Genomic DNA, 26961 nt, shown 5'->3' on the forward strand with positions numbered 1-26961 from the left:
CTTGACCAGGTAGGATTACAGGTATGACCCACAGTGCCAAGCCGGTCAGAAATTAAATATTATTGGGCACTGTGTACGGATGTCCCTTTAAAGAAGCTTGCTCATTAGATTACCCACAGTGCGTGTGACCTATTTGGAGCAGCACATTGTACTTTGGAGTGTTCCATGTATCTTTCAATAGGGTGCATTTCATTTTGATTTTTTGGGTAGTTCTTTCATGTAACAGAATTCTTGGTAGCATACATCCATTTAGGTTGAAATATTTTGAACTTCAAAGTTAATGTGCTCTTCTAATATTCATCTTCAGAAACAAGCAATTTAAATAATAAAGCCTGATTAAATCACTTTCTCCTTGTAATCTCACCTGTCTGGTGGAAAACAGAGAATAGATCTGTTTGTGTATTTTTTGTGAGCTGTGCAATCAGCATGCCTGCATTTTTCTCAGTGCATGGTTTTCAATTAGAACTGAAATGCAATTACAAAGTGAATTGGTGCAATTCTCTCGATAAATCAAGCAAAATTCTCTTCTAACCAAGTGATGTTCATATATCAGGCAAAAGTGCATTTTAAAACCTGTATTATTTGGATAATTACTTCAAACCTCCAACTGAGTTTACTTATATTAATCTCCTATCTTTTGGATCCTGTTGCATTGTTATAATATTCTTAGTGTTCTGTGTATTTTCAAATAATTCTGGACTCAGTGTGTATACTTTTCCTATTTCTTACATATGAATGTTCTCTGGCCTGGCATTTAGAATATTTTCATGCATTTTTTACTACTTCAATTTATTAGTGTACTGGACTTTGCTAGACACACAATTTGCATTTGTTGAAGTGTGTTTACATGCATAGTCTCTTAAGTGTGTCTTATTCTGGATTAGTTCTTGTGACTGTAGCCTTTTCTCTTTCTACACAGATGCATTTTTGTAGGAGTTTCTCAAGAATGAGTGTTTCCAAATCATTTTGACATCACCAAGCACCACATACAGTAAGTCATGTATAATTTAATTTTCACATTCAATTGAAGTCATACTGCATGTAGCTGCCATTCTGTCATAAAAGACTGTATTCTTACTTACAGTTTTTGATATTTATGAATATAGAGGGAAAATCAGTACAAAGGATAGCATTATTGATAAGCTACCTGAAAGTTTGAATTAAGTAGTATAGTTTCAATATTTCTAATTACCTATTTTACTTTTACTCTTTGTTACCCTCATAAAACACTTCTCACTTAATTTAAGTGACTTTTACCCCTTTCATCTTCAGATAAGTAAAAGATATTATCCTGTTTAAAATGGGATTTTTAAAATGGAGTATTGAATTAGTGTATTAAGATTTATACTTTAGGCAATCTATATAAGTATTGCCTATAATTGTACCCGAAATATTTTAATACCTTTATTGTTAATTCAAGTTTTAAATGAGAAGAACAAAACCTCAAAAAAATTAATAGCTTTCTAATGTCTCTCTGAAGGAGTAAATCTTGGCTTTGAGTGAGACTTTTTACAAGGTAATTCTTAAGTAGAACCAAAATCCAAAGAAAATAATCACAATATGCTGAAGTTATTATTTTGTGTGTGTGTGTGTGTGTGTGTGTGTGTGTGTGTGTGTGTGTGTGTGTGTGTGTAGTACTGGGGTTTTGAACTCAAGGCCTTACCCTTGTTAGGAAGGTACTCTAACACTTGAGTCATGCCTTCTACTCTTCTTGTTTGTATTATTTTTGGAAGAGGGGCTCACGTTTTGCTGGGGCAGGTCTAGATGTTTCCAGGGTAGCAAGCATGACAGGCATGCACCATTTCACAAAGCCATTGGTTTAGCGATCTCACAAGCTTTTAGCCAAGGCTAGTGTGGAAGAAACACCCTCCATTCGCTGCCTTCTGTATAGCTGGGATTATAAACATAAGCAAACACACTACTGTACTGAACTCTTAAAGAGAAGTATTTCACATATTCTATATCTTCTGGTGGAGGGATTGTCCTGGCTAGTTTGTATATTGTCTCCCAGAATAACTTTTTCAATAATAAGGTGTCATATACAGCAATTTAGGAATTTAGGCTCTGTATTTGGAACATCTGGTATTAAGTCCTGCTTTATCACTCACTAGCAATGCGACTTTGAGCAAATCATTTAATGTCTCCATAAAGTGAATATAAGGTTAAGAACTGTCTCATTTGTGGAGAGTTAATAGATGTTTAATGTTGACATTAATGCCCAATAAATGTGACTAGTTCTTCATTTGAAATTGATTTATTTGGAAACTTCAAATATGTTTGTTAACCAAGCATCACAATTTCATAATCATGCCACACAAAGTACATAATAAAAGTACCCTATAAGTATTACTGATTGACATGCTCAAAAACACCTGAACTTCAGCCTTCTTGGTAAGTACATCCAAATGTTTTAAGAAAATGCCTTTTCTTCTTTGAGATTTTGGGGAAGTGCAAACCATTGAATCAATCAGTGTGGATATATACAGACCATAAAATCAGAATGCATATATATCTTATTTGTTGTGTGCAAACCTAGGCTGAAAATATGTGTTTGTGAGCCTTTTGGAGAGAAGAGGAGGCAACTACAAAGTGCTTATTGAAGGAAAATTACAAAAGCAAAACAAATGGTGATGACCAAATAATTTAATGGACCAATCATCCAATGTTCTTATAAGGCATTCATAGAAATTGAGGATGTGTGACTCTTTTATCTGCACTTTCCTTTCAACATCTAAGATGGCTTGATCCACAATAACATAAAGCAGGGGTTTTCCTTACTTTTCATATAATTCATAGGAATGAAGCTGGTGGTTATTTAATTCTAATTTGTGTGTGTATGTGTGCGTCCATGTGGTAAATGTAAGCGTGAAGGTCTGAGATTCTGTGGCTGCTCTAGCCTTTCCATTTTCATGATCAACCTATTTCCAAACCTCATACCATACTTAAGTCTTTAGCAGTATGTCTTTAATGATTTGACTTCAAATAAGAGTTAAGAATTTTGTAATATTGTCAATGGAGCCATTCAGCAATCTAAAATTTATTGCTTTGAAAAATATGCTATTTGGGGGTGTTGGGAGGGTAGCATAGTGGTAGAGTGCTTGCCTTGCATGCATGAGGATTCGATTCTTCAACACCACATAAGCAGAAAAAGCCAGAGGTGGTGCTGTGGCTCAAATGGTAGAGCACTAGACTTGAGCTGAAGAGCTGAGGGGCAGTGCCCAGGCCCAGAGTTCAGGCCCCATGACTGACAAAAAAATGCTATTTGGATACAGAAAACTTAGCATAAAAATGGTCTTCCTTCAGGGCTGAGACTATAGTCTTTTGGTGTGTAGGGGTCCAGGTCTGTTTCTCCACCGAGTAAAGAGAAGGATTAGTGAAGTATAGTAAGCAGTAAGCTTATTGAAAGCAAATGCTACATAAAGAATAGTCCCAGGGCCAGGAGTGTGGTGAAGTCCCTCAAATGGGTGGCCTTCATGCTTTACTAATTCTCTTCCTACCCTGGGACATGATTGGTTTAATAAAGGCTCTGATGTTGACTTTGGTTCCTTATTGGTCACCTTATTGGCCACTGGGCATGAGTACTAAAGTGGTTCTCATAGGATGTCCTACCTTTGTCCCCACGCCAGGAAACATCTGGTAACTGAGTCCCCCAGAGAGTGTATAGTCCTGCCTACCCTGTTGTTCATGCCTTCTGCGAATCCCTGATGGGAACATAAACTAGTCTTTTTTTCAGTGTCATTCTCTCCATCTTGCAGTTATCAACGTTATCTCTTATTATCTATAAATCTTTCTAGCTTTACTTTAGTCTTATGCTTCCATTTTATTTTGCAAAATTTTTAATAACTATCTTTTGCTTTCATTCCCTCATTCACTTCATGCAGTACAGAGAAGTCTGAGTGGAGGAGTTCAGCTTGAATTGGATTATGAATTCACCTAGGTTGTGCTGAAGGTGCTCTTGATGCCTCCTTGATGCTCTTTCTGACTCTTTTTCCACTTTGGCTGTCCTCTGGTTCCAACTACTTGGCACTTCACTTCAATAGTATTCTTTAAATGAATGAGTCATTTCTTTCTTTATTCTTTTTATGCTCACATACCAGTTTTGGATTTTGAAGGAAAGACCTAAAGAATCTTTCACTCTTATTTAATAAGTTCAGTGTCTGGTGGATAGAGCTAGTACATTTGTTTAATAGTGTAACTCAACTTAATTTTGTTAATAATTATCACATACTCCTAAAAGTGAAAGGCATTGTGCTAATATATGTGAGAGCAAGTGGAAGGAAGAGAGAAAAAGTACTTTCAAGGAAGTTCTGTTATCAATTTGAAGAAGTTCTATAGGCTTGTAGAGTCATGAATCAGAGGTTATGGTAACATATTTTGAGAATGGAGTAAACTAACGAAATTTAAAAGTCCATTTGAAATAATTTGAGAACTAAGTATAAAATAAACAGTTTTATACACAGGTGGAAAACACTAAGAGAATAGTCAAAGAAATGAGTTAGCAGTTTAGAAATGAACTTTACTCCACATTAGTGAACGACAAAGCAATTAATTTCCAAACAGAAGATTTCTCCAGTAATACGCAAAACAATAGTGGGAAATTAGAATGGATCAATATTGTAAAAATATACTGATAAACATCCAAGAAACTTTAACCTCATTGTAGGCAATGAGACAGAGAGAGAGAGAGAGAGAGAGAGAGAGAGAGAGAGGGGAGAATAACATGTGAATATGTCTTGTGAGAATTAATCCTGTGAACAAAACGTTTTCTTAAAAATGTTCCCGTTGATATCTTCAGAGAGAATTGCAGTTAGAAGAAAAGATAATTTTAGATAACTACAGCAACATAAGATTTATTAAGGGCTGATGACCAGACCTGAGGTCTTAACAGTGGGAATAGAGAAGGAGGGATAGTTTGGGAGTTGAGAGTTGAAAGGAGATTCAGAAAGTACTCATGGTTTACCAGGTAACAGGTTTTTTTCACAATTAAAAAAAAGAGGGAATAAAAAATGTTAATGAGCTTCATTATCATTCTGCATCAGAGGAGACTGAAATAGACATTAGGAAAGCAAATTGTCCCAGGTCTCCTCTACGAACAACAAAAGAACCAGCATTTGAGTCTACATAGTTAACTTACGAGTCTGCAGTTGGCCATTGCACTGCCATTCCTCTAAGAAATAGTTGATGTTTCCAAATTGAACTGGAAACCAATGTTGCCTATAGTCAGATATTTTCAGTTTACCTGTTCTTTAAGTAGGTCTTTGGGTGGGAAGAAAAATCTGACCTGTAAGGAGAGATATTCCTTATGGTTTGTGATTAATCTCTGGTTTACGTTCACTTGTGTGCTGGGTCGCAGGAACAGTGTAATTTATGGTATTATTCAATTATAAATTAGAATAGTAAATATGTCATCTTAATGTGATTTGTCTTCTCTCCTTAGCACGGCCTAAAAGGAAACAAGAACAGAGTGCTGAATAAAAGATTTAATATCGTGGGTTCATGAAAGACCAATATTTCAGACTTAGTTTACCTATCATACTGAACAATAATTTTGACAAGGGAAGAAAATAACATCCTTCAAAGGGATGATCTCTCTTCCTGTTCTGGAAAAACTGCCTGAGCTGCTGCTAGGGGCAAGGGCTACAGACTATTTTGCTGCATTTTTTAGATGCCATACTTACAGCATTGTTGGAGGTGCAACTTTGTGTAGGTTATTTCAGCTCTCTGTGCCACAAGCTCTTTACCTTAAAAATGAGGTAGAAGGAAGTGGCACTGTGGCTCAAGTGGTAGAACACCAGCCTTGAGCTGAAGAGCTGAGGGACAGAGCCCAGGCCAAGAGTTCAAGCCCCACAACTGACAAAAAGAAAAAAATGAGATAGCAATAGTTCCAAGTTTTCTGAATATTGTGAAGGTTGAGATAAAGCACTTAAAATAGTGACACACAGAAAGTTCACAACAAATATTAAGTTGCAGTCAGAAAATTTTAACTTATGTTCATGTTAACAGGTTTTATTTTATTTTTAAATTTATTCTAAAGGTGCTGTCCAGATGGGTCATAGTTATATAAGTCAGGTTAAGACTACATTTCTTCTTAGATAATGTCACCCATTCTTAGCTCTCTCCCAATCCCATCCCCACTCCCAAGTTACATAGTTCATTTTCAAAATAGTATACAGTGAGTACCACTGCTGCATTTGCTCACCCTTTGTCCCTCCATTTTTGTGCATTTAAAAAAATCAAGTTTAATTATGTTACTATGCTTGTGATTTGAACTCTTTTTCAGTATTGGGGTTTCAGTTCAGATCTTTTTTTACTTGCCAGTCAGGTGGCTTTCTATTTGAGCCACATCTCCAGCCCATTATTTACATTTTTCATTGTTGTTGTGAATTTTTATGTATTAAGGACACAGAACAATAGTATGTGTGTGTGTGTGTGTGTGTGTGTGTGTGTTGTTGTTGTTGTATTTGTTGTTCCTGGTGCTTGAACTCAAGGCCTGGGCACTGTCTTTGAACTTCTCTTGCTCAAGGCTACCATTCTACCACTTAAGCCATTACTCCATTTCTGCCTTTTTTGGTAGTTTATTGGAGATAAGAACTTGCCTAGGCTCACTTCTAATTGCAATCCTCTGATCTCAACCTTCTGAGTAGCAAGGTTACTGTAATGAGTGACTGGCCCCCAGTAAGAGCAATGATTTTTATAAGCAAAGATACCCATATATCCATTGCACATCTAAAGAAGTAGAACATGATTTGCCTGCTAGAAATTCCTCCCCAACTTTACCATCTTTCTGAACTTGACTCTAATGGAAACAACTTCCTTGCTTCATAATAGTTCTGTCATATTATCCCATGTTTCTAAATACAGAATGTTATGTAGCATGATTTAATAATTTACATATTGATTAGTCATGTTACATGGAATCCTTTGTATGTGCATTCCTTTTCTAAATGCATATATGCAGTATTTACCACTTGGAGTGTTTCATTAATTTTCATTATGTGATATGCCATTGTATAAAAATGGTACTGTATTCATTGATGGGAATAATGGAATATTGGAAGATACTTGGGCTCTTTTGTAGATATGAGTTGCTAGGAGTGATGTAATCAGCATTCTTGTTCTATTGACTTCATAGTGATCAAACTTCTGTGTCCTCTTGCACACAAACCTTCAATTTTACTAAATTATTCCAGATTGTTTTTGAAAGTGGTGGTTATACTAATTACAGACCTCTCAGTGTCTGAGTTTTTCCATTGTTTATAATTCAAAGCTTAGAACAATCAGTCTCTTTTAATTTTAGCCATTTGGGTGATAATTTACTTTACTGTTTAGTAAAATGGTCATGTCCTGGGGTTAATTATCATATGTATTTTTCTATTTTTTTAAAAAATATTTATTTATTTACTTTTATAGTAAAGGTGATATACAGGGGAGTCAGAGTTACATAAGTCAGGTAATGAGTACATTTCTGTTTGAAGTGTATTGCCTCTTCCCTCATTTTCTCCTAGTTTTGCCTGAGCCCTCTCCCCACAAGTTTTATAGTTTCTTTTCAACATTGGGTCTAGTGAGTATCATGGCTGCATTTGTTCATCCTTTGTCCCACCATTTCTGTGTTCTCTATTTCCTTCTTCCAAATATAAACTTCTTTTTTAAAAAAAAATTGTTTTATTGTAAAGATGCTGTACAGAGGGTTACAGTTACATGAGTAAGTAATGAGTACATTTTTTGTCGAGCATTATTACCCCCTCCTTTGTTTTTCTCCTACCATCCTTTCCCTCCCCTCCCTTCTCCATTCCTCCCCTCCCCAAGTTGTAAAGTTCATTTCCAACATAGAAAAAAAAAGAAACAAAAAACAGCAGCAAAGGAGAAAACAAAAAACCAAAAACAAACAGCAAAGTAAGCAAAACCTCTTGTTTCCATTTCCTTTTTCTTTCTCTTTTTTTTTTTTTACTTACTCAGCCCCTCCACCCAATCCTCCCGGCTGCTCCCCCCCACCCCAACACACACACCAAAGGTGTAGAGTTTGTTTTCGACATAACGACTTGTACATCTCATTGTTGCAATGGGTCCACTTGTATCCCTATTTCCATTTCTTGAAGTTCATTTACATAAGCATCATTTTATATGATCATATACACATAGCTGTTGAGCCTTTGTAATCCTCTCCTAAGAATATGTTCCTTTGGTCTCACTGTGTGAATGTTTAGAGTCCTGTTTAAGTGTAAATTTTTGAGACATACATATATATATACATATGTATATGCATATATATATATATACATATATATATATGTATATATATATATATATCAAGAAAGTGGCATATATATATATACATATATATATATATGTATATATATATATATGCCACTTTCTTGATCCATTCGTACACTCAGGAGCATCTGGGCTGATTCTGTGTCTTGGCTATATTAGAGTAGTTACCTATATTTGTAATATGCTGCAAATATATTTGTAATATGCTACAGATGTATTTGTATATTTTAATAACTTTGATCTGGTTTATTTTTTCTGTAATAAATGTTCCTTTTTCTGTGTGTTTCAGTGGTGCTAGGAATCAATCCCCGGGCTGGAGTAGTACTGTACTTGTACTAGTACTGCATCCTAATTCCCTGCTTTTCAAAGTCTTAATGAGACCTTTGTGATAATCATTCCAATTTTAATTTAAACATTCTTTTAACTGTATATTTTTTGCTTCAATTTTTGTATGTTTTTGTGAATCATGTAAAGGTAGAATTTACATTCTAGATTCCTAACAAATGGGTAGGAACTCATTGAAAAATTTGCCTTTGCCCATTGCCCTTCGAGTTTTCCTTCCTTCCTTCCTTCCTTCCTTCCTTCCTTCTTTCCTTCCTTCCTTCCTTCCTTTTTTTCTTTCTCTCTCTTTTCTCTCTCTCCTCCCTTTCTTTTTTACTTCTTTTCTTCCATTCTTCTTGCTGTTCTTTTCTCCCTTTCCTTCCCTGCTTCTTTCCTCACTCCCTTCCTTCCTTCTTGCTTTCTTTTCTTTCCTTTACTTCCCTGCATCTCTCTTCCCACCCTCCCTCCCTCCCTCCCTTTCTCCCTTTCTTCCCTCCCTCCCTTTCTTCCCTCTCCCATCTCTCCCTTCCCACTCTCCCTCTTTCCTTCCTTCCTTCGTTCCTCCCTTCCTTCCTTCCTTCCTTGCTTCCATTTTTTCTTTCTCTCTTTTCTCTCTCCTTCCTTTCTTTTTTTAACTTCATTTCTTCCATTCTTCTTGCTGTTCTTTTCTCCCTTTCCTTCCTGCTTCTTTCCTCACTCCTTTCCTTCCTGCTTGCTTTTTTTCTTTCCTTTACTTCCCTCCATCTCTCTTCCCACCCTCTCTCCCTCCCTTCTTCTTTTTCTCCCTTTCTCCCTCCATCTCTCTTCCCACCCTCCCTCCCTCCCTTTCTTCCCTCCCTCCCTTTCTTCCTTCCCCTCCCCCTCTCCCTCCCTCCCTCCCTCCCTCCTTCCTTCCTTCCTTTTTTCTTTCTCTCTCTTTTCTCTCTCTCCTCCCTTTCTTTTTTACTTCTTTTCTTCCATTCTTATTGCTGTTCTTTTCTCCCTTTCCTTCCCTGCTTCTTTCCTCACTCCCTTCCTTCCTGCTTGCTTTCTTTTCTTTCCTTTACTTCCCTCTATCTCTCTTCCCACCCTCCCTCCCTCCCTTTGTCTCTTTCTTCCCTCCCTACCTTTCTTCCCTCCCCCATCCCTCCCATCCCCCCTCCCTCCCTCCCTCCCTCCCTTCCTCCCTCCCTCCCTTCCTCCCTCCCTCCCTTCCTCCCTCCCTCCCTTCCTTCCTTCCTTCCTTCCTTCCTTCCTTCCTTCCTTCCTTCCTTCCTTCCTTCCTTCCTTCCTTCCTTCCTTCCTTCCTTCCTTCCTCTTTCTTTCTGGTACTGTGGTTTGAAATCAGGACACAGCATATGCTATACACTTTCTTTTCACTTGAGCTATGCAGCCCTTTTTATGCTTTTAAAAATGTTTTTGTTGGTGCCAACAGGAGACCATTTTCCTCCTACCTAAACCTCCAGCATAGTGGCTTTATAAGCTTACCACATGATAGTTAGCTCATTGACTGAGATGGGGTCTACTAAATGCTTTTTTCTGGGCTGAGCTGGAACAGTGATTTTCCTAATATCTGCCTCTCAAGTAGCTGGGATTACAGGCGGAAGCCAGTGTCACATCTGTGACATTTACCATTTTACGTATGCCTGTGTCTTTTGGGCCTTACTATTGTATTTATTTAACTTTATTAATTTCTTTCTATACTCACAATTCTATTTTCACCATATTCACTTTCTTATTCTGTATATTTATTGTGAGAGTCTTTTGGGTGGGATTGCATTCAATCACTTGTTAAATATAATTTTAAAAACTTCCATAATTTTCAATCTATATTCATAGTGTATACATTTCAGACTTTTAGTTTTTCTTACAATGTGTAAATGTGTTACACATTTATGCAGGTTAATATTAGTATATATCATATCTTCTTAAAAATATTTCTGTTACTTGAAAAATCTCTTATTTTCATATGGATCTTGATTATATCAGGTCAATTCCTTATAAATTATAATTTTTCAGTAGATTATTGTAGATTTTCTATAGAAAGAGCATATTGCATATGAGTAAAAATATGAGCATTTAACTTTCTAAAACTTTATTTTTATATATCTAACAGATTTGTCCACAATGTCCAAAGCAATGATGAATGAAATTTTTAAAAAGTAATATTGATGTTATATTAAATCAAGGGACACTTTCACTAGTTTTCAATTAAGAAGGTTTACTTGTCTGGGAACATACTTCATGTCTGTAATCACATATTTATGGAAGGTACCAATAGGAAGATCACAGGAGACTCTTACCTGGAATAAAAATAGGCAAGACTCATTTTTCAAATCAGCCGTGGTGGGGTGTTGCTGTTATTCTAGTTATATGGGATCTATGGCTAGGAGAACTATTGTCCTGCCTCTATCACTGAAGTAACCAGCACAATGCACCCACTCTAGTTTTTAAATTTTTATCTAATGCTTCTATTGAAAGGAATTTTATTTTTATATGACTTATACTGTTTGAGGCCTTTCCCTTTTTTTCAATATGTGTGCGATGGGGCATGCAAAGAACTTTGGTAATGTCAGTTCTCCAACCATTTCACTTGTCAGTATTCCTGCCTATTCCTCCCATGTTGTCCAAATTTCTCAAATCCATGGACTTATTTGTTGGGAAAGAGTATCCTGATCTTCCTCCACTTCTAGCAGATTTCTGCTTTGTGTCAGTGTAGGATTCTGTATACTATAGTTACCTGCCCCTCTGGCATGGGTCTGACACCTACCACAACTTTCAATGTGACCATCTATTTCTCTCATTTTCCTGCTTGTGACTGTTTATATGTCCTGTCTCTCCTCAGAGTGCCTTTTACTCTTGGAAATTTAATTCATCTATTTGCCAGATCTATGTATAAAGGAAGTCTCATTGTTGTTATTGTAGCTCTCTAATTACTGTTCCCAGGCCAGTAGGAGTCAGTCTTCTTCAGCAACATGTTCTTACACAACATGTTACACACATGTTACACATCTTACATAACATCTTCTTACACAACATCTGCCATATGGCTATAGTTTTCCAATACTGCAAGTGCTAGAGCCCAGCCATCATATTTGTGTTGTATATGACAAGAGTGACAAAACTAAGTAAAAGCATTGCCAAAGGGTCATGCCAACACAAGATTTAATCCTCACTCAATGAGATTCTGGGTATATTTCATCCAAAATTTCCTGCCTAACTATTGTTACTTTTAGTTTCAAATAAAGTCATTGCATTTAGTGTTTTAGTTGTGTATGTGTACACTTCATAGGGGTGAAGGAGCAGATAAGTATTGAATAAACTCAGCAGTCTCAGTCACAGTGAGAGTATGAAAATTATATTCCTTTAATTTCATCTCTGAGGAGGGTGTTCTGCATAGGCCCTAGTAGCATACAGTGCTGGTTTTTCATCTTTGTTTACTAAGTTACTATGTGTCTGTGAAAAAATTCATATTTGATTTTAATTTTAGCTTTTAAAAAAACATATGAGACTTGTAAGCCGGGTCCAAAGAAACTTAGGTCCCATGGTTTCCCTTATTTGCAATAACTAGTATATGTCTGAGACAAGCAGAAAAGGTGAGATAACTTGATGTTAGGTGAAATGAATCCCAAGATAAGTATTCAAATGTTTTTGCTTTCATGGAATTGTTTCTAACATATTTATAAATGATTTCTTTGTTGCTTTGTATGTCCCTCCATCACGGTATAACTCCTGCTTTCACTATATTTGATGTTGGTATAATTTGTGGAGGGGAAAGGAAAAAACAAATCATTTAACTAGGGATACAGGTGGACCCATTGCAACAATGAGATGCACAAGACGTTATGTCGAAAAACGAACTTTACAACTTTGGCGGGGGTGGGAGGGTTCGGGGAGGTTGGGGGAAGATGGGAAGGGGAAACAAAGGAGGAGGCAACAATGCTTGATAAGAAATGTACTCATTATTTTGTTCATGTAATTGTAACCCCTCTGTACGGTATTTTCACAATAAAAATGATAAAAAAATGATAAAATCATGTTGAAAAGTTCTGGTGTAGATTGAATGATTAATAAATAGTATTTTTGTTTTTGTCATCTTGTATTAACATAAATTTTGTAGAGAGAGATGGGCAGAATCTCTTTCTATCTCATACTATCTGGCACAAAGAAAATTAACCTTGTTTCTTTTTCCTGGGTAGAGCTTTATTTTCTAGATGAGATTGACAGTTTTAATTTCTATTATTCAATTTATCATTTTTATATGTTGCTTTCTAAAGTACTCAAAACTTAGGTTTATGACAATAGTAATTTATGTAATGTCAAACTGACAAGTAGATATGTTCCAACAAGACTCAGTTCAAATTGTTTGGACATGAGTGTACTCCCCTGAACCTGTTTCCTTAGCTGATAAATCTGCTCCACAGTGAGCTGACCTTTCCAGCTGCCGGAGAGCTTGAAAGGGCTGCAATTCTGCACATCATTTTTCTCCAGAGATGTTTTTCTGTATTATAAAGACCAACAACAAATTAATAAAAAAAAACTTCTTTACTGAAATCAAAATAGTTGTCTGATTACTCTGATTATAAAGGAACTGGTTTTGTTGAGGGACATTGCTAGTTATGAAACAACAGTTGAATTAATTAAGACATATTTTAATACTAAAATAAAACTGGCTTAGAATTTTATTTGTGAAGATTGCTGGCTTGGGCAAAGGGTATAACTTGGGGCAAGATGCTTTAATTAAAAAACAATGCCATGATGACCACGGTAATAATGAAATAAGACCTTAATCCAGTATTAGGCACTTCAGAAGATCTAGTGGTAAGGGACAGGAAATACCCTCACACTCAGATATGAAGATTAAATACAATTAAATAAAGATATCAAGGAAATCTTTTAAAGTTTGTTTCGATTTGGCTGATCTCTTCATCTACATCATCCCACAGGATATTGTGGGAAGTTGGGATCTGTGAACTCTTTGGTGGAGATTAGTAAGGGATATACATGTGTGGTTTTGTGTATGAAATGTTTCCCAGATCACAGTTTCCAGTTGTGATCTTTCTATGCATCTGTAGCATTCTTCTTGTGATCCAGCAAGGATGAAGCAAATGGCAAATCATTTGCCATATGTGGTTATTAGTGCTGTCTGCTCTCTTCAATTTGCCCTTCTGAGTTGACAGTTAAAGCTTTCTTTCTATAAATAGCAAGTTATTAGTAAAAGCATGGCTGCCATATGGCAAAATATTCTCTGTTATTAAATTGGTTAAATGCAACAGAAATTCTGTTAAGAACATGTTATGGTCTATGATTTAAAAAAAACCATAGAGATTGTTCTTGTTTCAAAACAAACATATACCAAGTGTGTACTGCCTGTATTTGTGTATGTATACATGTTTCTTCATATTGCTATCACATTTTAAAACTTCATTTGAAGTAGACCATTTGTATATTGAACTGCACAAAGTACAGTAATATTAAGAGTAGATCTAGATCGATTTTATATTGCAGTGTTGCTATTACTACAGTAAGACACAAAGCATATGAAAACAATCCCTTTACAAGTCTTCTTTTCAATAAACTTGATTTATAATTTTTCCTTTAGATTTTGACTTTATAATAATAAACTTCAAAAATATATGAAGAATTTTGAAGGGCAATTTTCTCAGAATATTAATAATTATGACAAAAGGTATTTGAAATAGTAGTGAAAATGCAGTGGACTGTACTAACCATGTACAAGCAATAAATTTAATTGTATGTCCACTGAAATGAAATAGAATTGCAATGAAAAACCTCACGAAATTCTATCCAAATTCTTACCTGCAAGGGTGAAATAGAGTTACCACACAGGCTGCTGTGTATTCAATCAGTCATGTTGCCAAGCAACCCATATCAGAGACTCCTAGTTGAGCAGCCAAAGGGTCAAACTAGTATCTTTTACAGAAGGGTATAACAGGAAGCGATAGAAGGGAGAGGGAGAGAGACAGACAGAGAGGAATGGTGGGGAAAGGAGGAGAGAGACTATCATTTATGCAGTTATTAATATTAATCAAAGCTACTAACAGTTAATTCCTAATATGTAGGTAGCTTATAGAACAATTTTTTGAATTTCTATTTCCTTCCCTCCTTTGCTACTTTACAAGTATGAGTGCAAAGATTTGGAAAGTTGTGTCAGTAATGAATTTTTAGAAGAAAAGACTGTACAACTTATTTTCAACATACTCAGAACATGTTAACTAAGATTGTATTGAAATTTCAATCATCCAATATCATGTATTAATCCAACCAAAGTGTTAATCACATGTGTTGTCGATTTGTTTATTGCAGTTTTGGAGATCAAATCCAGAGCCTCATATATGCTAGGCAAACATTCTACCACTGAGCTATACTATCAGGTCAATTTAGTCATGTTTAAGATGATCTGATTTTTATTTAGTTTTATTCATTTTATTGTATTTTTCTTTTTTCTTTATTTTATTGTAAAGATGCTGTGCAGAGGGGTTACAGTTACATGAGTAAGGCAATGAGTATATTACTTGTCGATCATTGTTTCCCCTTCCCTTGTTATCCCACTATCCCTTACCTCCCCCACCATGCTCACTCCTCCCTCCCCCTTCCTCCCCGCTGCCTGTTCCAAAAATTGGATATGGAAATTAAAGTATACCAGCTGGCATTAACTCCTTTGTTAGAATGTGTGAAGGAATTGAAATGGACATATGCCTAAATTCTCTGGGGTGAGCATGCCAAACAAACAGGTGAGATTTTGGAAGAAATATTTCAACTGAGCACTCTATTCTAACAAAGAATTTGTAGGTGCTTTTCAAGACAGGTATCTCACATTCTCCACATTTTTAAATCAAATATTTTCCACTTTCTTATGCTCTCTGACCTAACCACCACTGTTCTCTCTACCTGCTTATCAGATACTGTGTAGAGAAAATAGCACCTATAAAATAGGAATCTATGTTTCCTCCTCACTTACCAGCATCCATAAATCCTTGAATTCTTCCTTTCCAATGGTTCCTCTTCCTCCATGAATCACTGCCTTCATGCATCCCTGGATCTCATTCTTGTACATGTCTGACTCCAGTGAATATTTTCTGCTTGTTCAATCTTCTTCTCTTTCAGTTTCCACCTATGGCATTAAACATGTCAAAAAGTAACATTCATGTGTGCGTACATTCTCCCTTCATTCCAAGTCTGTTTTTCCCAATGCCATAACTCTTCTCTCTAATTCATAGCTAAATGTTCCTAAGATTTATGTATACCCTCTGAATTTATACTTCTATTCAAATCTCCATATTCAGAGACTTTCTTTTCTGCTTTTCTGAAACTACTCTTTCTAAAGTGACCATAATGAATCCTGTAACTACACATATAAAATACCTCCTTGCATTGAGGTTGTAAGTGGGAAGCTGAGTGGGTTCTCAAGAGAAGATGTTTTCCATAGTTGAGGAAGAAATGATGAATTAGAAAAAATGGGAGAAATAACCACAAAAAAGAAACAATTAACTAGTATAAACTGAAGAGACAACTTCAAATGGAAATAAAGTCCAGGCTTGGCAAATTTAGTAATTATAAAAAGAGAGGTGATGGAATAATCGAGATGAATGAAAAGGAAGAAATACGGTAGAAACATAATTTGAATATACATAAACATAAGTATACTTAAAAATCAAAGAATAGAATAATCGGGAATTAAAGTGGCATACAGAAAAAAAATACCTACATTAGTTAATAGGCATCATTGATTGAGATTGCTGCTGCTGTACATGCCTTTGCCAGAAATGGGAGGCAAATAGAAAATAAAACGTTGATTGCTGTTCTGCTAGGGTGGAGGTGAGTGGTGGTGGGAAATCAGAGAATTTTTACTGATTATGTTTTTTATTTCTTTTTCTTTTTTGCAAGAGGGAAATCATATAAGCATTTACCTCCTCAGTTTGAATAGTGTTTCATCCCACAGAAATTAATAGATAAGAGATCCTGGAATGGAGCACACCTAGTGATTTGTTCTGATGTCAATCACTGGTTAGAATGTATTTACTCTCTTTATCAAAATCACAAAATATATAATAATCATTCATCCACATAATAGTGGAGCTTTTCTTTGGACAAAATGGATGTTATTGATCATGCAGCTCTATACCTTAGTTACTCAAACTGCAAAACCTTTGTAGAACGTTTATAAGCCATTTGCTTTTAGAATTTGGACATTGTCTCAAAAGTAAGCTATTAATAACTCACTTCTTATTACTTCATATTTGTTCTCAAGATCTGATTTCTATAAACCTAACAGAGTAAATAAAATTAAGTGATAATCGCTTCTCTCTCACCTCTCACTGTGCTACAAGCCTCATCTGTCACCGGACTGTTTCCCAGTGTTAACTTGTGGTGGATAGTCAGAAATTGATTTAACCAGCGAAGAATGGTATATAACAATAAATGGTGGGCTTTCTCAGATATATTTAATTATTACACTGAACTAATATGGTGATTTGGAATAGCAGTTAAAATAAGACATTTACAAACAGAACATAGAACAGATGATATGAAATAGACTGAGCATCTTTATAAATCTGTCTCTGAGTGAAAACAACCACCAACTTGCTTGCTTATTATAGGGAGGGTTATTTATTTTTTTAGCAAATGGTAATTTCATGATCATTTTATCTATTGTTTCAATCATAATTTTTTTTCCAAGTTAGAGTATATTGTTGATTAGTGGCTATGTTTTTCTTTAGTAAAACTTATGATGGTTCTTACATAACTCCTTTACCATGCAATTTTAGCATCAATCAAATAAAAAGAAAAAAATTGAGGATCCATACATGTATGTTTTTAATACCTTGAAATTTCTGTACAAGAATAGAATACAACTAGAATGTTATATGAATTTAAATGGACATTTAATTTTTAATAGTGTGTGTAATTTTTAATTTTTAATAATTTTAATAGTGAGAGTAGTTAGAAGTGAGTGTTCATACCCATCATCATGATGGATTTAGGAGAATATTTGATTGCAACAGAGGTCCTGTTTGCAACCATGATAACAATGATAATCTTAGATGAGATTGTAGATTTGAAATTAGCCATTTTCTTCAAAGGAATATAGAGTTTTAATGGAATTTTACAAGTGGGGTAAACTTTTATCTTTTCAAAGCCTCATAGGCTCCAAAGCAATGGATAGTTGCAAAAGATAGAAATTTGGAAACCAATGCTGAATATTAAGGCCTCATTTTAGTGCAAGTTATGCCCTCAGCTCTGTTTCACTTACACTGTTTTGTGAAGTATGTGACAGCTCTTTGTCCTTCATTTACACTTTTTTCCTTATAGCTGTCTGTACATGCTCATGAGTTTATGTAAGCCTCTACACAAATACCATGTAACAAACAATTTCATGTTTTATCATGATTTCTACATATTGGTGGTTTTTAAAATTTGCGTTAAATAAAACATATATATTCTCCATCATTTAGGTAATGTATATTTTTTGGGTAGTTGGTATATGAAACAAAAATAGCAAGAAGAGTGGAAAGAAAACACCATGGTTCCACTTATTTTCCAATACTTAGTATGAATATGTTCTAGAACATTGCGATGAAGAAACTTAAGTGTGGTACCTTGATTGTCCTAACTTTATATTACTATGCTACTATGTTTTCATGTGATAAAAAGTTTTCATGTTGCGAGAATGACATCAATTAGCTATGTATCTATTTTGATTATTTTTAATAAATACTGTGATGTAATATTTCTAAATTTAAGATATTTTTATCCAATATGGAATTTTTAAAAGAATGTTTTCAGCAGAAAATTATTAGTTAAATGTGGGTACATTCTAAGAAACTAGGTTGAAAATTCTTTTTATTTTAATAAATCCTGTTCCTTTTAAAACAAGATTTCACTAATTTTTATTTCTGCTTTCAAAGTACAAAGGCATGTATTTGATACTGCTCTTGCTATAATATAATTTTGTTTAAAACAGTATTTCATTCAATTTCTAATTAGTAGTAGTTTTTCCAGATGATAGGAAAAATGTTACTTTGCGAGTTTTTTCCTCGTGTGCTTACATGCCTAAATAAACTCTGATCAATTATTACATATTGTAAAGAATATTCTGCTTTTTTTCTCATGAAATTTTGGGGAAATTTATGTATTTTATTGAATTTTTGTGTTTTGTTTTTGCAGTACTAGACAATGAACACAAGGCCTTGTTATATGCCAAGCTAGCACTCCACTGATTGAGTCACACCCAGCATGGTCCTTTTGATTAAATTTTGTTTTGTGATACAACTTCATTAATGTCTCCTGAGCTTCTTCTGAGCTTAAGATCATTCTTCTATTTCCCCCTGAGTATCTGGAAATATAAACCTGCATCACCATACTTAGCTTGAATTTTTGTTTTGTACTATTGGAATGTGCATAGTAATATATTGTACCGCTCCATATTGATTAATAAGTTGCAGTGTTTATTAATTTTATGACAAATTTACTTGGCTAATAAGAATAAAAATTTTGGATTCCTTAGGGATATAATACTTTTACTTTGCTGTTAATTAACTAAAGTCTAATTATTCAATATCCTGGCTATTTGGTTCTTTATTTACCTCTTCCTTCTAATTGCCTGTCTTTTAAGGCATTAACTTATGATTAATAGCTGTACCAGGAAGTTTGAAAGAAAAAAACTAATTGTCCCTGAAAGTGCAAATCTAGTTAATAATTAAGTGTATGTAATCTTTAATGAGGCTTTTTTTTTTTTTGATGGATGAGATTGAACAGTTCACCCACCAGTATTTTACAACTACATTTAAGAAAGATATGCGTTCCTCCTATGAAGTAAAATATATAGACATAAAAATAAAATTTTGTTTATACTTGTGTAATTTTAATACAACTCTGGTGTTATCTGTGGTCAGCTTACTTCTTCCACCTCCATTTGTGCAGCTGTGAGTCATTTTGCCATGGACTTCAGTGTTTTTGTTGAACTTTTCTAATTTTTATCTCTAATTTCCAACCAGAGCAATCAGAGTGAATTTAATATAATTTTACAAGATAAACTAAATTATTCTTTTTTATTTCCTACCAACAAATGTCCATGTTTTGAAGAAGAAGCCTAAGCTAGACAAGAAATAGTCATATTACCCTACACATTTCAAAGAAAGAACACTTTTAATACATTCCTCATATCTTTAGTCATAAAGAATTCAGAAGCCTTAAGGCCAAGAAGGAAGCTGAGGTTAAGATTGTCTAATGATTTGACATCTTGGTGGAAATTTTATTTTATTAATCATGAGATTTGTGGCAGGATATGGCCAGCTAGCTAGTATATGTCTACTGGGAGCTGTCTAAATGCTGTAGTATTGTCTTAATTTCTATGTCTTATTTCCAGTTGGGTATTTTGGACTTCTATTTTTATCCCTTTTGGTCACAATTAAAGAACAAGATTGAACCATTGATTCGAAAATATGGGCTGAATGCTAAATAGTCACTACGTGCCTCAATCAGATGCCTTAGGAATCATTTTCAGGTTGATAAGCACAACTTTTCGAACAGTTTCATTTCATTCTCTTTTTGAGTGTCATACATAAATTTTTGCTGTCTCCTCTTTATGTAGGCATAATTATGTTATCAATTAATGACAATCTATTTCTTATGAAGTCCCATTATTTTAGATTTTGGGCTTGTGTCTTCATAGAAGATATTTGTGTGTAAGCATGGCAGAGAGTTAGCATAACGAGCTGCCTTGACAGATGAATGACATCTGCCTCACATTCTCTGTAAAGTTCTTCTCATATTTTGTGCCCAATTACTGTTTGTTGTTGCATTCTCACAAAATTTATAATTCTGTAATAAAACTGTCTGTTAAAAAGAGTTCCATATGTTTCATTTATTTCCTTTCTTGCTATACTTTACTGCTCTTATCTGTGTCCCCTCCTGAATCCTAAGCAAGAATGGAAGAATCATGTTCCTTACAGTGTGCTTTATCTTTGGTACCTAGGGCCAAGTTACCCTCTACATGGATACTGAATTGCATCTTTAGGATTAATAGAAAATAAATTTTATTTTTATAATTATGGTAGTGGATTTATTTTAAGCAAATATGATGTGATCTCAAGAATTCCAACAGACAGTATTGACTTTACATTTTGTCCTGGACACAGCCACTGTAAATATGTCTCAGAGGTGTCAGTGTGGGTCTCAGTTTTCTTTTGCTGATGGTGCTGCAGTTTCAGTCTGGCTTTGCTAGCCATGAACTCTTCCACTGCCATGCCTCCAACCTTATTGTGCATTGGCTATTTTTGAGATCTTGCTTTCTGCTGGGGCTTATGCCTGGACCATGATTTACTGATTTTACTTTTCCTGTAAATTATGGATGGCAGGTATGAATCAGTATTCCCGGTTTCTTCCACTGAGATAGAGTCTAGTAGATTTTTATACTTTGGCTGGTCCAGAACTGTGATTCCTTTGATTTTAGTCTACTAGAGAGTTAAGATGAGAAACGAATGCCAATATATGTAGCTACTGATTGAAAGAGGTGTCTCATAAAATATTCTGCCAGGGTTCGTTTTGAACCACAGTCTTCATAAGTAATTAAGATAACAAACATGAGCCACCAGTTCCCAGAGTTGGTCTAATTTTATATAATTAGCATAGATTGCACAGCCCATCTATTATCCAGCCAAACTGGTACAAGGGAGAATAGATCAGCCTACCACTAATCTTTGACTGTCATTGTGATAGGTTATCAAGGACTTAGATTCCTAATGGTCACATCAGTCATGGTTCAGTGAGCTCTGTATGCAAACACATAACTCGCATGGGCACAAGTGTCTTCAGCTCTGAATTTGTTATCAAGCTTGATCTGACTATCACTGCATTGTTTTGCTTAAGCATTTGCCGTGCATAGATGCTGCTTCATTCAAGAAGGCTACATGATAATTTTGCTTGGTTCTCATGATAGACATAGGTAACAAAGAAAACGCCAATTAACTATGCTCACCTTTTGTACCTTTGGCATACAGTGTTTCTTTCCCAGAGATCAAGGTTGCTGTTATCCCTTCATGTCCAAGAAAATTCAGTGAAGTTATTAAATACACCCTTTTCCCCTCAATCGTCTACCACTCTGACCATACATTTTATATGGAAGGATTAAGTGCAATTGTTACACAGTCTCGTGACTACATTCAAGCCATTGTATTACACACTCTAAATGGCTCAACTGTATGATGTCAATTGTGTCTCAACAAAGCATGCTCTCAAGGAAAAATATGAAATCGTATTTCAAGGTGGAGTTGGTGGGTTGGTGTCTAGTGATGGTGGCAAAATTGGTGAAAAATGGCCCAAATATGAACTTAGAGCCAACAGAACTTTTACAATATCTAAAACAAGATGTATAAAAGACTATTCAGAAAGGAGTACAAGGCATTTTTGTAAGGGAGTCACATACCACTCAAGAATTGTGTAAGGTAATTATTGACAATTGATACTTGGATTTGACTATGACCATACTAATTAGGGTTTTCATAAAGGGACAGGAGGTAAAGTCTATTGGGATTATGAGAAAGAATGAGAAGGTAAGGATGTTCAAACAGTGATTTTATCTATTTCTAAGCATTAAAGGTAAACAGATGGATATAGTGGTAGCTGAAGAAGGATGTGGGGTCACACTTTATTGAGATTATTATCAACATTAAATTTTTCTGTTTTAAAAATGGTAACAATGTAATCAAAACAAATTGATGCAGAAGAGACAAGAACATCATATGTATTCTTTTAAAAATTTTTTTTTATTGTGAAAATAAAATACAGAGGGGTTACAATTACATGAGCAAGATAATGAGTACATTACTTTTTTTGAGGGGGAGGTCCAGTCGTGGGGCCTGAACTCTGGGCCTGGGCGCTGTCTCTCAGCTCTTCAGCTCAAGGCTAGCGCTCTACCACTTGAGCCACAACACCACTTCCGGCTTTTTTTCTTTTTGTTTATGTGGTGCTGGGGAATCGAACCCAGGGCCTCATGCATGCAAGGCAAGCGCTCTACCACTGAGCCACCTTCCCAGCCCAAGAGTACATTTCTTATCAAGCATTGTTGCCTCCTCCTTTGTTTCCCCTTCCCATTCCTTCCCATCCACATTGCCCCCCTTTGCCCCCTCCCCCTTCTCGGGTGCCAAAGTTATAAAGTTTGCTTTTCAATATAATATCTTGTATATCTCATTGTTGCAATGGGTCCACCTGTATCCCTAGTTAAACAATGTGTTTTTTCCCTTCCCTCCTCAAATTATACTAACATCAAATACAGTGAAAACAGGGGTTATACCGTGGGGGAAGGACATACAAAGCAACAAAGAAATCATCTTATATGTTAGAAACAATAGCAAGAAAGAAAAACCATTTGATTCCTTATCTTGGGGTTCATTTTGCCTAACATCAATTTATCTGATCATTTCTGCCCCTATGACCTAGTAATCCCACTTTTAGGCATTTACCCGAATGATCACAAACAAGATCATACTAAAGCTACCAGCACAACTATGTTTATTGCAGCATTATTTACCATAGCTAAGATACAGAACCAACCCAGATGCCCCACAGTAGATGAATGGATCAAGAAAATGTGGTATATATACACAATGGAATTCCACGCCTCCATCAGAAAGAATGACATTGCCCCATTTATTAGGAAATGGAAAGACTTGGAAAAAATTATATTAAGTAAAATAAGCCAGGCCCAAAGAAACATAGATCCCATTGTTTCCCTTATTTGCAATAACTAGTGTATATCTGAGATAAATATTCTTGTATCTATGAAAGCAAGAAGGTTTAATACTTTTTGAGGGACACTTACTTGATTGAATATTTGTACTTGTAGGATTGAGAATTACTGTAATAGAAATAATGGTACATTCATCTTGGCCATGTACAAAATTGCCTTCTGATGGTTTGCCTATTTTATGCTAATGTAGAAGCATAGTGGGTTGAGTCATCAATTAAAAACAAAGCAAAACATGGAGATGACAGTAGGAGGAAGAAAAGTGGTGGGAAGTTATATGAGGGTTAGAGATTGATTTGTTTGAAAGTCTACCTGTCTGTCTGTCTCTCTCTCCTTCCTCACAACTCACCACCAGTTCCTCTTTGTGTTTGTGTGTGTATCAGTCCAGGGACTTCAACTCAGGGCCTAGGTGATGTCCCTGAGATTTTTTTTTTTTTTTGTCAGTTGTAGGACTTGGACTCTGGGTCTAGGTGCTGCCCTAACACTTAAGCCACAGCGCCACTTCCTTTTCTGGTGGTTAATTGGAGATAAGAGTTTCACCGACTACTTTCCTGCCCGGGCTAGCTGTGAACAGTGATCCTCAGATCTCAGCCTCCTGAGTAGCTGGGATTACAGCCATGAGCCACCGGCGCCTGGCTGGCATGTTCTTAGTACTCAGTCCCTTTAATCATGGTACACTGACCATGTACTATTTCTGGAAGCGTAGGTGACTGGCATACTCTTTATTTGTTTAATAGTATTCCTTATAATAACAATAGCCAGATAATCAAGCCAATAAACTTTTCAGTAGTTTGAATTGTTATACAAATAATATGTGTTGGAATCCAGTTTAAATCTTGTCATTGCAACTCTGCAGTATGTATCTTTAGAGTCTATGTAGGTCTCCTCCTAATGCCTTTTCCTTAATTTAAATGCAAGTGAGTGTATATCTATCTGATCTATTTATCTATCATCTATTTACTCATTCATATTTATATTTATATGTGTACACACACTTATATATAGACATATGTATATGCCTTAACCACCTAGATATATGTTAATTTTTAATCTTCCTTCATGTAAAGGTCAGCCTTTCAATCAGAACTACAACTAAATCTGGAAATTTGTTCCATGCTTACTCACTAGAGTCATTAATGTATGTAGGAACTCTGCAAAAATTCTGTGGCCATTAGTCATAGGAGCTACTTAGCTATTCAAAATACTGAAAGTTTACTTGGTGCTGATACTTCTGGAAGTCCTTCCAGAAATTTTAGAAGAGCTTCCAGGATCCTTTGGCATCTTCAAGTGTAGCCTCATAAAATAGATTAAATAAATTTGCAAGCATTATGCAATCTTGTGCTGAAGAGAATATACAACTCCAGATAAAAATGTCTAGTAGTAACTAAACTCCAATCTGTGGGGGAAGTAATAGCTTTCTGTTTGGGTTTTTTTTTAAACTGTATTTTTTTTGTCTTTTCTTTTTTGGTACTGGGGATCGAACCCAGGACATTGCACTTGCTAGGCAAGCGCTTTGCCACTGAGCTACATCCCAGACCAAAGTAATAACTTTCTAATTGAACAAAACAACAAATAGAACAGAAACCCCAAAGAAATTTTTCTTCTGACTTTAATGAAATAGTTACCAACCCCCCTGAACTTTACCTATATTTTATGGCTATACTTGAAGTTTAATTTCAATAAGATAAAGAAACTGGTGCATACGTCAACTGAAAAATACTGTAATAAATAGTACATAGCATGTGGCTGATATCACTGCTTAGTCAACAAGAAGAAAGAGAACACTCCCAAGTAGCAAGATGGTTCCAGATAATTTTCCATCTCTTAAACTTTTCTTATCTAGAGAAAATTTTTAAAGGCATATATTTAATGAAGTTATACATAGATCATATATGTATGTTGAAAATAGGATATAGAAAACCACCAATAACTTAAAAGGGGAAGGGAGAGTTGGGTGCTGGTGGCTTATGTTTGTATTCGTAGCTTCTCAGGAGGCTGGGATCTGAGGAATGAGGACTGAAGCCAGTCTGGACTGAAAGGTCCATGAGACTCCACAACCACAAGCCCCACAAAGCTGGAAGTGGAGCTGTGGCTCATGGGGTACAGTACTAGCTTTGGGCAACAGAGCTCTGGAACAAAGCTCCCAGGCTATGAGTTCAAGCCCCAGGAAAGGTGCGCGCGCGCACACACACACACACACACACACACACACACACACACACACACACACACACACACACACATACACACACACACACACACACACAGAGTAACAAACAAAAGCAACAAAATAAAAAAGGGAAGGGAGAAGAGTTAAAAAGTATAGTTTGAATGGAGAGAATTTTTACACTTGTAAATATAATGAAAATTATTTGTATAATTAATTTATACCATTAATTTTTTATTGTAAGTGTGATGTGCAGGGGGGTGATAGTTACATAAGTAAGGTAATGTAAATATTTTGTAGAACATTGTTACCCACTCCCTTGTTTTCCCTCACTTTCCTTCCCCTTCAAGTCTCCTCTCCCCACTAGCTGTAAAATTAATTCCAACACAGTGTCTGTGAGTATCTTTGGTAAATTGGTTCACCCTTTGTCACATTGTCTCATCATTTTGCTACTCCCCTTCCCTTCCCCAAATCAGAAAAATACATACACAGTACACAGGGTACCAAAATCAAAAACAGATGATGGGATAAACCAAAGGAAGAAAGAAAAAATAGGAAAAATAATAACTTTACATAGTACATTAAAAGAAAACAAAAATAAAAGCAAAAGTAAAAACAAAAAAATGTCTTGCTTTCGAGTTCATTTTGATTAGCATCATTTTATATGGTCATATGTTCATAGCTATTGAGGTATAGTGATGCTCTTCTAGGACTATCCTCTACATATACTAATTATTACAAATGAGAGAAACCGTAGAGCCTACGTTTGTTTGTTCTGGCTTACTTCACTCAATATATTTTTTTCCAAGTTTTTTTCATTTCCTTATAAATGAGATGATGCCATTCTTTCTGATGAAAACATAGAATTCTATTATATATATTATATTCCATTGTATATAATATATATTCCATTATATATAAATAGCTCGAGAAAATGTGGTAGATAGATATCTATATCTATATCTATTTATCTATCTATCTATCTATCTATCTATCTATCTATCTATGTATCTATCTATCTATCTATCTATCTATATCACATTTTCTCAATCTATTCCATTCATCTATAAGAGGCATCTGGGTTGGTTCCATATTTTAGCTATGATAAATAATGCTGCAATGAACATACTGTGCTGGTAGCTTTAGTGTGGTCTTTTCTGTGGTCCTTTGGGTAAATGCCCAGGAGTGGAATTTCTGAATCATAAGGGAGTTCTATGTTTAGCTTTTTAGGAAACCTCATACTACTTTCCAGAGTGGTTGAATGTTTACCCTCCCCCCAACAGTGTATTAGTGTCCCTTTTGGCCACATCCCCTCCAGCACCTTGTGTTATTTGTTTTCTTGATAATGGCCATTTTAACTGTGGTGTGGTGGAATCTCAATGTAGTTTTAGTTTGCATTTCTTTTATGTCCAAGGATTTTGAACATTTCTTTATTGTCTATCGCCTGTTCTCATTT

The 26961-nt window shown here is 35.4% G+C and overlaps 1 protein-coding gene across 1 annotated transcript in view; it reads left to right on the forward strand.

Moving 5' to 3' along the window:
* Positions 1-923: 923 nt before the first annotated feature.
* The window catches only part of Galnt13 (polypeptide N-acetylgalactosaminyltransferase 13), a 499964-nt gene continuing 473926 nt past the window's right edge, over positions 924-26961 (forward strand). The window contains exon 1 of the mRNA XM_042683515.1: positions 924-991. The gene's annotated coding sequence lies outside the window, so the exon portion shown is untranslated. The remainder of the gene's footprint in view (positions 992-26961) is intronic.

The sequence above is a fragment of the Dipodomys spectabilis genome, unplaced genomic scaffold (assembly GCF_019054845.1).
Source record: "Dipodomys spectabilis isolate Male_0828 unplaced genomic scaffold, ASM1905484v1 ptg000081l, whole genome shotgun sequence".
In the NCBI taxonomy this organism is placed as follows: Eukaryota; Metazoa; Chordata; class Mammalia; order Rodentia; family Heteromyidae; genus Dipodomys; species Dipodomys spectabilis.